Source organism: Eleutherodactylus coqui, chromosome 4 (assembly GCF_035609145.1).
Source record: "Eleutherodactylus coqui strain aEleCoq1 chromosome 4, aEleCoq1.hap1, whole genome shotgun sequence".
Classification (NCBI taxonomy): Eukaryota; Metazoa; Chordata; class Amphibia; order Anura; family Eleutherodactylidae; genus Eleutherodactylus; species Eleutherodactylus coqui.
Window position 1 is genome coordinate 215238735 of NC_089840.1, and position 15727 is coordinate 215254461.

Sequence of the window (15727 nt, forward strand, 5' to 3'; positions counted from 1 at the left end):
GTTACGGTATCCTACCCGATGATACGCCAGCCTGGGTTGCCCTAGAACTTACCCGCAACCCCTGTTACTGCCTACTTGCCTCCCTCACCAAAGGAACAAAAGGTTTCAATAAAGACTTTTGGAACACCCTGTGAACCCTCCATGTAGCTGGCAAAGCCAGTTCATAGGCGAGAGGGTTCACCACACATGTGATGACAGAGGGCCCCACGTAACGCGGCGCCAGCTTCAAAGACGGGACCTTTAATTTGAGATTTCTAGAAGACAGGTATACCTTCTGTCCCACCCTGTAAGGTTCAGATACTGACAGACTTCTCCCACTACACAACTGCTTACGAGCCCCCGTTGCTTCCAAGTTTTTCTGTACCTCTTTCCATACTCCCTGTAACGTATCTGTGGCGATGTCAGCTGCAGGACAGACAGATGGCGTAGTGATGTCTGTAAGGAAGCGAGGATGCTGACCGTATACACAAAAGAATGGAGATATCCCAGTGGAGGAACAAATGCGGTTGTTTAGTGCAAACTGCCAACAGCAGGAACTCTGCCCACTGATGAGCTCAGTCTGACCATTGTTTTGTGGGTGGAATGCTTACGAGAAGGAAATCAACAACTGAACCCCGCGATCAGATACAATGTTTTGGGGAACCCCATGTAGGCGAATGATTTCTTTTACAAAAATCTTGGCAAATTCTATTTCTGAAGGAAGCTTCTTTAACGCCACAAAATGTGCCATCTTTGAGAACCGGTCGACAACCACTAAGATAGTGGTGAACTTCTGGGATTCCAGTAGATGGGTGATAAAATCTACCGATAACTGCGACCACGGGTGAGAAGGTACCGGTAATGGTCTCAGAGGACCCTCCGGAGGACGCCACTGACTTTTATTGTGTGCACAGACAGAGCATTCCTTAACAAAGTCGCGGATCTCCTGAGACATGCCTGGCCACGAGAAGTGTCTAGAACAAAGATCCAAGGTCCCCTGAAACCCAGGATGGCCTGCGAAAACCGACAAGAGATTCTTCCATGAGATTCTTCCATGACTCTGAGACGTAAGGTCTCTGGCACAAACCATCTGCCCTCCGGCACCCCCGAAGAAGTGTCCTGCTGACAGTTCTGTAGTTGAGATATGAAATTAGATTCTAAGGCTGCCACCACCACCCCAGGTGCCAAGATATTCTCGGAAGTCATAGTCTCACTTTCTGGCGCCCCGAAACTCCGTGACAGGGCATCTGCCTTCACGTTCTTCTCTCCTGGGATATATGTTATGACGAAATTAAACCTGGCGAAAAACAACGCCCCGACGAATTAAAAATGGCTCCCTTAGGGATGGGACTGTCGGGAATTAGATCAATATCACAGTCCCACTCCCTATGGGGAGGCAAAGTCTCAGACAGGTTTTTTTGGAGAATACGTCCTCAAAATCCGACAAATACTCAGGGACCAGTACAGTATCTGCATGGCTGTAGTAGTTAAGGGATTATGACAGGACGAACCCCAATGTGTCAAGTTTGCAGGACTCCCTAGTCTTACATGCCTGACGTTCCTTTTCTCTAGATCTCAGTCTCCTGTCAGCCTTTACTGCCAATTCCATTGCCTCATTAAGTGTTGCGGGAGCGGGATGGGAAATAATTAGATCCTTGACAGCATCAGCAATACGCCGCATGGTAACAATTTTATTCTCTTGCTTTTATTGTCGTCAAAGCCTTGGAGCACTGGAATTTTTTTCTCACTCCAGTTCTTACCCATATATGAGGTGTCCTCCACCCTTCTTGGATGTCTCAAGAAGACGAAGGGTTCCTACCAGGTGGACCTAATATATTTTCAAGCCAACCTGGACTAAGGTGTGACCATCTACCTACCTAGGGTAGACTGATCACACCAGGTGAGACATCTCCTTTTAGGAGTATTTTCTCCAATGCCTTTTTTTCTAGACCTCAGAGTCCTGCCTTTGTTTTAAATGATTATATGGTATCACGCCACTCCTATCAAAGGCCGTAGTTCAGTTCTGTAATGCATAGTCCATGTACGAATGAAGGCAATCCAAAACCATCTTCCTCTTTTGTGTACTTGGACAGCAGCACCGGTCTTTATCCTTTTTTCCTGCGCATCTGTTCCATATCCTCGGACCTGGGTCCCAGCGATCCTGTGGTGCAAGGGTTGCAGCTGTCTCTCCTTTCCACATTATGAGCGCTGGTTCATAGCGCTTCAGGTGAACACTTATCTTACTTCTGTAATTGTCTATAATTCGGAGATGCTTGCACTATGGTAGCATTTTTTGCATTTCCTATTTAGAATCTGATAACTAAAACAGATAAATTAAGTCCTTGAATAAAGGTCAGAAAAAGCTGTTCGGAGGCCGAAAAACCATTAACTATTCAGTATTTTGAAGATATAGGCTTCTTGAAGGTCCCACACAATACACAGAGTTAAGTAATAATAAAATGGAGCTACCCTCTCTTGGTGTCTAAAGAAGCAACTCATCTTGTCATAGATATACAAGAGCATAGCTGTGGGTTGTAGAGGTAGCAGTTGCTCATTTAACCTTGTGTCTGTATCACAAGTTTAGATATGGCAATGCAAGTTTCAGGATAGGATGCAGCAGATGGAGTAACTAAAGTTGTACAATATTTATTTAAGAACTTAGAATTAAAAGTGAACAATGAACTAGTAATGAGTAAGTGATTAAACTTTCCCCTTTAATTATCTAGACCCAATGTACTATCAACTATAACGTAGTAGTACCTTCTAAGCAATATCCACACTAGTTTACTAATACCATTCTCATTTAACAAGAATACAGAGCTCAAAGTATAAAACACAGTCTCTTAGGTCAAAGACCTATACCGTTTTTTCCTGTTTTTCTTGTGATACAGTATCCCAGGCCCAAAATATGGATCTTTCTACGATCATTCAAGTGCGCCAAATGTCTCTCAAAGTTCAATCTCTCTCGATGCCAGGAGTGCTTGGTACAGCAGACCTGCTGACTAACTATTCCTGTCCTGATTTGTGCGCACACCTAAAGTTTAAACTCAGAGGCAGTATAATTCTTTCAAATTATTATATCCAATCACTGAAAAAAAAAATATAAAAAAACTAACTTTATTTGATTCAAAATTTTAAAAAATGGACAGACTAGCTAACATATAGTAAGGGTGGAACCCTGGTGTCAGTCAGTGGAGAAGCGCTATTTTTCTATATATTTAATTACATAATAAGAAAAAAATAAATAAAAATTGGTAGTGTTATTATTATGTAATAAAATATAAAAAACAGCGCTTCTCCACTGACTGACTTGGCACCATCAGTACTTTATACACCTAGTATTTAAGCAGATTATAGAGACATTCCCGCGATAATCTGTAAGTTTAGAAAGTCAAATTGTTGGCTCCTGAGGAATGCCATCCGTTCACCTTATTCAGTACACAGCATTATAGACTGAAACCCATCTGTCCATACTGTGACACAAACACAGACTCGTTGGGCTAGCAGTACTGTACTGTTGAGGGTGAATAGGTCACAGGGTGTTCAACCCTCTGGTGGCCATCCATACACCAGGGTTCCACCCTTACTATATGTTATCTAGTCTGTCCATTTTTTTACATTTTGAATCAAATAAAGTAAGTTTTTTAATATTCTTTTTCAGTGATTGCACACCTAAAGTATTAGCTGAGGCTGGGCTCATGGTTGGATGCCCAGGAGTTGCTGTTTCTACTGACCCAAGCAATCCTGCAGCATTATCTGGGGTTGCGAGCGCCACTCTCTGCTCCTCTCCTCACCTCTCTGCCGGCGCCAGTCAATCATGTGCCTCTCTGTCCTAGATAGTAGGGTCTCAAGTTACTTCCCTGCCAACTCAACTTTCTGGCCTTTCTTACAATCCTTGTATCTACAAAACTAGTTCTTTTTACACCAATGCATCAACCAAATGCTTAATATCCAGTGAGCATGCTCATATTGTTGCACCACATTTTAGTGCATGCTAAGATTTTAGTGCAATTTTTGGCACATCTCTCCCATTATTCTCTATAGCAACATTAACACATTGTGGTGAGCCCCTTACATCTGAGGGATTCAAAAGGCTCGTCTGTCACATAAGAAGATGTCAGTATTATAAATCGCATAAGGTATGTACAGATAGTGGACAAAAATATGGAAACATTGTACGAATTGCATGCTTTAACCCTTTGCAATCCTAATTTGGATTCATGGTTTCCTAGGGGGTTTTCTCTTTCTGCCATTATACAATGGCACCACCTGCTGGCTAGAGCCAGTACTGCAGTATTGGACATGCTGGAAAGGTACCCGACAACAGAGTGGCCAGTAATATACAGTAAGAAGACCCTGCCGGATGACTTCCAACATCGGAAGCTGTACAGCCTTCAATCAGAATTTCTTTAGATGTCAGACAGTGCATTGGAAAGGGTTAAGTTACACAGGATTATAGATCATATTTCAATAAAACATGTAGAGATAAATTTTAAGTGGAAATAATATGACACAGATGCTGCCAGGCAGAAGTGAACATCTGCCCAAGCATCAAGGTTTCATTGGTCAGGGGTTAGAGCCACTCAGCTGCGGTTACCAGCTGGCTCCCAAAACCACCCAGAGCAGGGCAAGAGGTGAAGAAAACACAAATTTGGTGGGAAAGATTTCAGTCAAGGAGGGGTCAAAAGGGCAGCTCAGTGCTAATGATTAATGCATTTCGTATAGTGTTTCAATACTTTGCTACCTGCCTCACCCATCTCTACAGGGAACTGAGACCTTCCATCGCTGACTACGCAAACGTCCTGGCTTCCCCTTTGACTACGCTATGCACCTCCTCCATCTGTACTGTGAACTGTAGCAGCTTCAGGCACTCAGGTATAGTAGCTGCAGATCTGGAGAGTAGCAAGGTAAGAGCCAGGAGTATGCAACGTGAGGTCTCAGTTCGCAGTACAGATGGAGGAGGCAATTAGCATAGTCATTAGGGAAGCCAGGGGGCGATATCAGAAGGTCTCAGATGAGCAGGCAGAAGTGGAGCTGATCAGGGCTTGGAGCATAAAAATCAGGAGGAGTGTCAGGGCCAGGCATTTATAAGACGTCACAATTAATGGCAGGAACTAGATGAGCAGGAAACATAGAACCAGGCTAGAGTCATGTAGGGGAACTGTCCAAGTTGGATGGCTTAATAGGGAGAGTCACCAACTAGAGTGCAGAAGGTCCCAGGTTTGATCCCTGTTACAAATTTTGCATTGGGGCCCGGGAGCTTTAAATGATACCGCTGACTGTAATGCAGAGAGGTGCTATGAGCCAATCAGCCTATATACTTCAGTAGTACTGTGTCCACTGGTCTGCTGTACCTGCCCTCAATGTGATTAGATAGTGCTTTATTAGTGAAATGTCCATGCAGACCTGCTGGTTCTGTCTGGTAGTCATATACGCTACAGATCAGTATTGTTTATGGCTTTTTCTGTTGTATGTTATGATGGCTCTGCAAAAGTCATTGTAAGTTTGATATATTGTAACCTGAAACTATTGTACCTTCTAGGACCAATGCATTAGGTAATTGCTTTCTAAACAGTTGCACAATAGATGGCTTATTTCAGAATCAATAAAGTCAACAGTAGAGGAATCCCTATAATGGCTACGTTCTGTACAAATGAGGGGATGTGTGAATTTTCAGTAGACCTTTCAGTGATGTTATTATCGTTTTTGCTCCCATGGATAGGCAGATCTAATACTAACATTATGTAGGTACTTGCTATTTCCGTTATTCCTTAACACATTCTAAAAGCATAGCAAAGCAAGCCTTCTCTTTCAAATTTCCTATTTATTTTTCTGTAGAGTATATTGACTACAGACAATTTGAAGAAATATAAAAATAATGATCGGAGAAAACTAGACTTGATTTTAGAAATATGAGAATCACAGTGTAGCCAAAGGAAATGTCAAAATATACAACAAATTGACTGGGGATCAGATTAGTGGGCATGACCACCATAGGTGTATCAGTGTCCCCCGATCCTGTAGGCACCTCTAGCACATATTCGGATACTGGGGGTAAATCCTAGCTAGCCCAACGGGAGTCTTGTACCATCATGTTAAATTTTATAGTTGAGTTCTTGCATCTTGCTAAAAACATTCATTTTATGCATCAGGATGTATGCCTTTCTCCATAACTCCCCTGGGGGATTGCTGCCCAAATCCCACTACCAAGCCAGCTCCAGTGACCTGCCACCCTCCGTGGTGTCCTCCTTCAAAAGCAGTTTATATAAAACCGAGATTTTCATCATGTTATCGGGGGCCATCAGGCACAGACTATCAAAAGGGGTCATAGCCTGCCCTAGGTGTTGCAAACTGCCCAAGGACCTAATGTAGTGACAAAGCTGTAAGTACTGGTACCACGCTGCGGTCAGGGGGCCCCCCACCTTCAAAATCTCTCATAGAGGCTTAAGCCTAGAGCCAATGAGCAAATCCCGAACCCTGGGAACCAGATTCACCAGTCCAGCTGTCAAGGCAGAGCCCTGAAAGAAGGCTGGGATGTCTGGATTACCCACCAGCGGGGGTAGAGGTCCCGGTCGCGATATCAACCCCTGTTTGGTGGTAGGCCCTATCCAGGCTCTAATTAGACTTTCCAAAAACGGGGACATCCCCTGATTCCTATGCTTTCCTCTTCTTGTCAGCCAGAGACAACCTAGCTCCCTAAATAGGGCTAGATCCTGTTCAGCTTCTACCCAAATTTTATGCACCCTATTGTGTAATAGGTCTAAAATGCATTTAGTGAGCAAAGCCCTGTAGTATAACGGGAAATTTTGTCCCATGCCTCCTGACTCCTTAGGGCAAATAAAAGCCCTCCATCTCCGCTTGGGCCTGCCGCTACCCCAAACAAACCTCATCACTGATTTCTTTATTTGGGTTAAAAATGACCTCTTGAGTTTTATGGCACTGTCTAAAAAATATACAAGAATTTAGGCAGGGAATTCATTTTGACCACATTAACCCTTCCAAACCAAGACAGAAGAGGGTCCTCCATCTGTCTAGGTCTGCCTCAGGAGCCATCAGGAGAGGTCTATAATTTTTCTCAAAGAGATTGTTAGCATCTGCCATGATCACTGTCCCCAAATATTTGACCTCCTTCTCCCCTCCAACAGAGAGAGAATGCTGGCTGAAGGGTGATCTAAATAGGAGGCTATGGCCGCCTGCAGACGGGCGGAAATTCCGCTGCGGGATTTCCCATGGGATTTCTGCCGCTGGAAGCCTGCATAGGATTGCATTAACAAACGCCATCCTATGCAGACGGTCGCGGTTTGGCCGCGCAAAATCTCGCGCGGCAAACAAACCGCGGCATGCTCTATTTCTGTGCAGGGCTCGCAGAGCCCCGCACAGAAATGTCACTCACCCGCCGCCGACTCCGGTATGCGCATGTGCCGGCTGCCCGGCAGCCGGCTCATGAAAGAGCCGGAGCCGCGGGGAGCGGGTGAGTGCGCGCTGCTCTCTGCAGGCGCTTGGGTCGGGTCCTGTGGCGAGAATTCTCGCTGCCGGATCTGACCCAACCATCTGCAGGCAGCCTATTGCAGAAGGAAACTGCCCAGATATTTAGACTAAATTGTTGTCACCCGCATGGCATCATTGAGACGTTGTCTTTTGACCCATGTATCTAGTCTCATGCTTCTGTGCATATTTTCTTTTCATCTGCATATGCGTTCCCTAACATCACTGGAATCTAGTGTCTTAACCACATGTCTTGGCTATTCTGGTTCACTTAGTTCTATCCAATTACCTTCCTAATTATGGATTATTATCTGATGTATCTGTTATTTATTTATTGAGGTTGTGATTGCTCTCCTCCTTTGAGTGAAACTTAATTTGATATCATCGCCACTAGGGGCAGGTATTTTGGCATTTTGCTCTATTCAGTTCCAATATCTTGCACATGTGCGAGGGTTTCTTTGTCTGATTTATTTCAGCACACGCACTGTTTAGGCAACTAGTACATTCCTTGCAAATATTCTGTGCTAGCTAGCCAATTAATACATTACCTGTGTCTAGTTTCAGTTCTTTCAGTTTATATGTCAACCCTTCTCCTAATGATCCAGTGCTGATGCACTGGGGAAACGCATCAAACTCTTATTTTACTGAGTTTCTGAGATTTCTTAGGGCTAATTCCCATGGACGAATTTCCATCTTGTTTCACGTGGCAGAAATCCGCAGCGGTATTCATCAGCTATTAGGTTCAATTTAACCAGCCCTCGCCAGCGCATCACCACCCACCATGCACATCGGCTCGTCGGACGGGACTCTCACGGCGGATCCAGAGAGTTGAGTATGGGGTTTTTGTTGGGCGCCGTGTCGCACTCCTCTGTGATATTCCGATAGCGGATTCCGACATGGCCGTGGGCGGGAGGCTTTACTGAGCTTTCTTCTACTTTCAAACATAATATTTAGCTTGCGTGAGGTCATCTACAGTCAAGTCATTTTTGATTTCGAGGTATCTACCTCAGACTGAGTTTTGAGCCCTTGGCTATACTGTGATTCTCATATTTCTATGTTCTCTCATGTAGATTGAGGAACAATATATTTCAATTTGGATTTGGGGATTCACTTACAATGTCCCTCCTGCTTTTTACTCTGAGGTTGTGCTTTGATTCTCAGCAAACTGACCAACTAACAGTGGGTAATCTATGGCTACTTGTGTCTGATTAATGTGGTTTCCCATGAGTTTATTTTTTAGTGACTAATTGATCTGGGACTATTTAGTCTATTGTCCCTGATCTATTAGTTGTGCAGTGAATTTTTTGTATTATTTGTCTTTTTTTATGATATCAGCCCTTGTTTTTAGTTATATCTTATTCTTTAATAATAGTTATTTTTTATGATTTTAGATTTATAATGTAAGATTTGGTAAATGACAGACACACCACATTCACTTCCTATGGAACATAGAGAACACAACCTGAGGCTAATTTCCAGTGTTACGATATTGCGTAGATAAATCTGTGCAGCTACGCCTTACAACATTCCACAACTACATGCAAAAAACCTCTACACCCCCAACGTACTGTACAACCTTTTCACATATAGCAATTTTTCAGCCTCCACAGTATGAGCAAGTGAGTCATGGGCTTATCCATATTAATCTTATTGTCATCACGGAATGACTCATCGTGTAAAGTAATTAAACTAAATACAATGGACTTCCCCTTCAGAGAGAACAACAATTATAGACTTCATATCAAGGTAGAGTCCCGTCCTTCATGAGAAGCATGTGATTTATAGATGGGGAATTCAGTTATGACTTTCTAATGTATTCCCTTGTTCCTATAAGGTATACTACTGTACTCTATAGTTTATACAATTTAGACTATGATTATCTAAAGCCACAGGTCATGCTGTAAAATTCCGTTAATCCAGCATCACGTGTGAGATCCATGGTTTTTACAGAAGACTACCTATTTCGCACCTGCTGTTAGCTCATGTCATACCTCTGATTCATGATGCTTTTTTTGTTTTATATGTGTCAATAAATGATATCTACTTTGTATAATCACGCTGCTTGGATTTCCGCTGGACTTATCTTGGAGGATCTATGTTGCTGAGATGATTGCCTGGACTATCAATTCCATACAGGGGGGTCTCAATGGAGGAGACCTCTCATTTAAGTAAGTCATCTAATTATAATACTAGAAGCAATACAACTTTTTTTGCTCTCTTAAGGCCTCATGTCCACGGGGAAAATCAGATCCGCTGCAGATTCTACATGTAGAATCTGCAGCGGGTCCCTCCTGCCCCGCGGACATGAGCGCTGAAAATGCAAATAAATGAGAATAAACTTACCTCCGATCCGCTCCGTTTCTTCTCTTCGCGGCGGCGTCATCTTCTCTCGTCGCGGCCGGATCTTCATTCTCCGGCTCGGCGGATGTGCACGATGACGTCGGTGACGTGCCCCGCGCATGCGCCGGGCCGAAGCAAAATGATCCGGCCGCAGCTGAGAGAAGATGGCGCCGCGGAGAACAGAAGAACCGGAGCGGGTGAGTAAAATCTGATTTTTGTGTCCCGCGGATCCGGACGGCTTCCATAGGCTTCAATAGAAGCCCGCGGGAGCCGTCCCCGCGGGAGACCCGCATGAAAATGGAGCATGGTCCAGATTTTTTCATGCTCCATTTTTTTTTAAATGCCTTTTATTGACGATCCGCGGGTATTTATCTACCCGCGGGTGGTCAATGCATCCCTATGGGGTGCGGATCCGCGCGCGGGAGATCCGCTGCGGATTTTAAATCACATTTTGCCCGTGGACATGAGCCCTAAGGCCTCATGTTCACGCATTGAATCCGCCCATGCCCGCGGCTAGCGACCCTGCATACCTGTCCGTGTCTTCTTTCTTCTGTACTACTGATGTGCTGACCGTCGTGCTGGCGCAAATTTGCAGTACTGATTTTTAATTTTTTTTAAAATCTCCTGCTTTTCGTGCGGAATGCACCGTGTCAACTGTGAACGGGCTGCGAGTCGGATGGCTTCCATTGACTTCAATGGAAGCTGCCTGTACGGGAACCACAGTAAAGTGGAGCATGCTGCAATTTTTCATCCGTAAGCGGAAACCACAATTGGTTTCCGCTTGTGTACATGCAGAATCATTTTTCCATAGCATGCTATATGGGGTGTTGCATCTTACCAATGCTGGATTGGAGCCACAGGTGTAGTAGCCGAGCCGGCTAGGCTTATATAGGAAGTACAATCAGGAACAGGGCCTGTGTCAGGGTCAGGGGGCAGGAACTAGGTCACTAAGAAATACAGAATAAGGCTAGCTTTCAGCAAGGGAACTGTCCAAGTCCTGGATAGCCTAGCGGAAAGAGCTGCCAACTGGAACACAAGAGGTTGTGGGTTTAAGCCCTGACATAGGGTTATTGCTGTGGAATCTGGAGGCAGACTTCCCCTTTGTATTCCGCGGCAAAAATCCGTCCATGGCATTAGGCCTAAGAAGTGCATGACTTTTTTTCATTTTTGTTTATTCCGTTGTTATTCCCGGGAACCATTATTGTTAACTGGTGCCAGGCCCTGCAGGTCTCCACATTGTGGATCCACAAAGGTGATGTGTAAGGCCGTCTGCACCAGGTAAGTCCCTTTAGCAGAGAATATTCGTTCACACAGTTGGTGTAAATTCACTACTTTTGGTATACTCGAGCACTGTCCCCATATAACACGGAAATGCAAGGTTTTGTTTTTTTGAAGTGAAGTGGTGTATCGAAATTGATTTTGTTCGCAAATTCCGAAAATCACCTTAAAAAATCCCATATCATATCAATTTTTTTTACAAATCACAAAAATGTGAAAATTACAAAAAACTTAATTTTTTAATGACATTCATATATGATAACGTTTGTAACATGTAAAAATGCAAACATACCTAACATTTAGCCCTTTGCTCTCCTTGAAATTTCCTCTTTTGGGATTTTCTTTGGTGTTCGTCCGTACAGTTTCTTTTCAACATCCAACAATAGTTGGCCATCATATGTGCATCCACTTTCCCCGATATCTCTTTTTCATCACTTTAATATCCCAATGAAAATGCACGCCATGTTCTTCTGTAAAATCACGAAGATTGTCAGTAAAGTAATTTAGATGAGCATGAGGAAGTGAATTTTGATGCTCATGTTGCAACCAAGCAGTTTATAGGATTCCAACATCTCGTCGACTAAAATGGTGTAATTTGCAGCCTTCGTGTTCCCCAAAAAGTTTTGTACCACATTTCTGAATGCAGTCCATGCTCGCAATTCGTGCTCATTCATGGTTTTCTCAAATATGTTGTCTGCCACTAATGTTCAGATTTGTGGGCCTATAAAAATGCTTTAACTCTCCTATGACCCCCCTGTAGGACCGGGGAGCATAGAAATAGAGATGGGAAAGATAACTCCACATAGCAGAAGGAGAAGAAAAAGTATAGTAAAGAATACCATAGGTGTATCAGTGTCCCCCGATCCTGTAGGCACCTCTAGCACATATCTGGATACTGGGGGTAAATCCTAGCTAGCCCAAAGGGAGTCTTGTACCATCGTGTTAAAATTTTATCGTTGAGTTCTTGCATCCTGCTAGAAACATTCATTTTATGGGTCAGGATGTATGCCTTTCTCCATAACTCCCCTGGGGGACTGCTGCCCAAATCCCAAATTGTTTTTTTCAGAATATTAAAATATTTTGTTTTTGAGAAGCCTGCAGTGTAGAATGTTATGGAAAATTATTCTTACTGTAATAAGAAGATAAAACCAATTGCCAAGTAAGACTGAGCTATAGAAGTTAGTACTATGTGAAGCTACAGTTCCTAATATGACCTGTATAAAGGTTAAAGATATGCTGAGAGTTTCTTTAGAAATTAGAAAGGTGCCAGACATCATCTCGTTGCAGACTCTACTAGTGACTACAGGACAGATCAGTCAGAGACAGAATTAACGGTTACATCCATTGACTCACTGGTTGGAGTCATTCTCCTTCCTTTTTTTCTCCATTTGATCCATACCGCTACGACTTCTTCCACCTACGTCTTGATTCTGCAGGGTTGTTAAACAGATGTCTTGTGCTCCTAACTTTTGCAGCAGACCCTCACTCTTTTTTACCATACCAGCTCTGAATACTGTCACAAACTGTGACCCTGAATATAATACTGGAATACACCGTGCCCCCTGGATATAATAATGCCACAAATTGAGCCTCCTGAAAATAGTGACACCCACTGTGTGTATCTCTGATCTATTAACCCTTTCCAGTCCAATTTGTATCCTCGTTTTCCTAGGGGGCTTATTCTTTTTTTGCCATTATGCAACGGCGCTATCTGCTGGCTAAAGGCAGTACTGCATGAGGTGACACGTTGGATAGGCTCCGACAGCAGAGAGGCTGGCAATATACAGTAAGAGAAACCCGATGAATGTCTTCCAACATCAGAGCTGTACAGCATTAAATTATAATGTCTTTAGACGTCAGACAGTGGATTGGAAAGGGTTAAATTAATAATAATATACATTGTGTCCCCGTAAAAAAATAATATACATTGTGCCCCTGAAATGAATAACTGGGTTCACTATGTCCCCTGAAATTAACGTGAATGTACACTTCTGTTCCAGAATTAAAAAGCCACTGTGCTCCCTGAAATGCACAATAATTGCCACTGTGTCCCCCTAAAATAGATAATAATGACCACTGTGCCCTCTGAAGTTAAATATAACGGAATATGCGCTCTGTGAAATAAATAATTGCTAATTTGCCCTCTGACAATACTTACCACTCAGAGTTCCTGCACTGTCATTTAGCTATACCTCCTAACTTTCTAGTAGATCAAAGAGGGATAACTATGTTTCATTGTGTGAAAGATCCATTTTTTTATACCATCTATAAGCTTGCATAGCTTCAATGTAAACATTAGCACAAAAATCATCAGCATATAAAAAAATGTAAGACCCAAATTGGACCAGATTATGGAATACACAGTTTGTAACTATACAGATAGTTTATGGCGCAATATAGTAAATTTCCTAATAGAAATCTATTTCCTAGGTTAAAAGGTCAATTTAGGGGCAAAGATGGACAGATGGACTTTGTCAAAAGTAGGACTGCCCCTCTAAAGGCCTAGCCTAGCAACAATGGATGGAGACAGAGAGTGTAATAATGTAATCACTTCACCTGTATCATATAGGGTATTATTTTAACATCTAGATCAGGAGAATCAGAGATAAGTGGCCATATCTCACCCATATCCAGCATCTAGTAATCCAGAATAGTCTGAATTTGGCCCCATACCTCTCAAGGGGGCGTCCTCTATGTTTGGAAGAAAGAAGGTTTCTACACCGACATAGAAGGGGGTTCTTTACTGTAAGAGCAGTGAGACTATGGAACTCTCTGCCTGAGGATGTGGTGATGGCTAATCCAATAAAAGAGTACAAGAGGGGTCTGGATGTCTTTCTTGAGCGATACAATATTACATGTTATAATAATTAATAACTTCAAAGGGGTTGTTGATGCGGGCATTATTCCAATTGCCAAATTGGAGTCAGGAAGGAGACAGGCAGACGTCAACGCTGGATCATGGGCTTCTTGTTTAGTGCTTCACATTAATGATGATGTGATTATATTTTCCTTCCTCCAATCCAGGTTTTTATTACCTTTTTGTTTTTCCAGAAAATACTTTTTTTTTAGCAATAAAGGGGTTGAAATAATTCAAAGGGGCTGAGGAAGCAAATTTTAATCCTTTCCATAACAAAGTCTCCTTCGCAGGAGATAGGATATAAGAACTCAGGTTAAATATCTTACAATCTGGTAGTATACCCACCTCTACTTTTTTTTGTTGCTCACTTTTTTTGTGGGATTTGCAACCCATTTTTTCCCTCCTTGGCCTTTTTTGACCCAGGACTTGAAAGGAATCCTTCTTGATTGTCTTTACTTTTCTAGTAACCCCACAATTCCACTTATTTGTTTGCAACCTTAGAGAGGGTAAACTGAAGTAAAATGCATACTACAGGTGGCATTGTGGTCAGAAATACTGTTAATAATCAGGTATACACGTGATAGCTTATTGTTACGTTCGTGTGGGCAAGTGAGCACCGGGCCCACACTAACGTTACTGAAGATAGGGAATACCAGGTAACTACCACAGATTAGCTCTTCTCTCTATCTTCCACTAGGGTAAGTGACCACGAACCTGACAGAGACTGACAATAACTCGGACACTCACCAAGCATCCCCAGATGGAATTGCCATAATAAGTATGAGGTATTGGCCACGATACTTAAGCCCACAAGCCACTTCAAAGCTCCTCGTTGTCTTGCAGGTCCCTACACAACCAAGACAACTGAAGCCAGACTTGCACACATAAGATACAACAAGACACCAATCAAACCGAAATCTCCACAAAAAAGACACAATTCACACAGCAACCTACACCGCAAAGGCAGCAAGACACAAATCCCACAGCAAGCTGCACAGACAAGGAAACATGACTGCTCACCCTGAAAACCCAGCAGATGCTGAAAGGAGCTCGTGAGCATATATGAGTGGGATATATGAGCACATACCCTGGGGATTGGCTGACCAGAGCAAAGCACACCCAGCCAGCTAAACCAACCACTTGTGGAGCTGTTATGCTAGACAGACTAAGGGAAACAGATTCCAGCACAGCACAACCATAACAGTACCTCCTCTTTAAAAAAAAAGGGTCCTCTGGACCCTTAAGGCATAAAAAAAAAAAAATGTATGCAACGACTCCAAACCATACACGTGTACAGGATTTAACTGAAAATGACCTGACACCAAGGCAAAGATGGCAAATATGGATGAGTAACAAATAGTGCACCTATAGAGAGCATCACTGCGCCTTACACAACCAGCCTCAGTCACAGAAGTCTGCAAGGAAAAGTGCACAAGCCCAGAGGGGAAAAGATGGCAACGACTCCTACTGACACAACGCCTCATAGGACTTATCCATATGGGCCTAGTACTGGACGTACAGCAGGAGAAGGCCTAAAACACAGGTACATCCACACAGGGAACTGAAGCAAAAAGTAAACTGTGAACAGGACTTAGACAGAGCAGGGCACTCTGAATCCCTCAGACTGAACCCACCTCACAGCGGAGCACTCATCCCGAAAGGTACAACCCCACTTTCTTCCATGAGGACTGCATGGGGGTCCAAGGGGAGACAGAATACTGCAACTAAGGAGCAAACAGACAAAACAAAACCCTAATGTCTGCCTACAAATGGACAAAGGGGGTAGAA

At 43.2% G+C, this 15727-nt stretch overlaps 1 long non-coding RNA gene across 1 annotated transcript in view; it reads right to left on the reverse strand.

The window, feature by feature from the left end:
* LOC136624864 (uncharacterized) overlaps positions 1-14420 on the reverse strand; it is an 81313-nt gene extending 66893 nt beyond the window's left edge. The window contains exons 1-2 of the long non-coding RNA XR_010792462.1: positions 14285-14420; positions 11375-11552 (exon numbers count right to left, since the gene is read on the reverse strand). This is a non-coding gene — a long non-coding RNA (uncharacterized lncRNA). The remainder of the gene's footprint in view (positions 1-11374; positions 11553-14284) is intronic.
* Positions 14421-15727: the final 1307 nt, after the last annotated feature.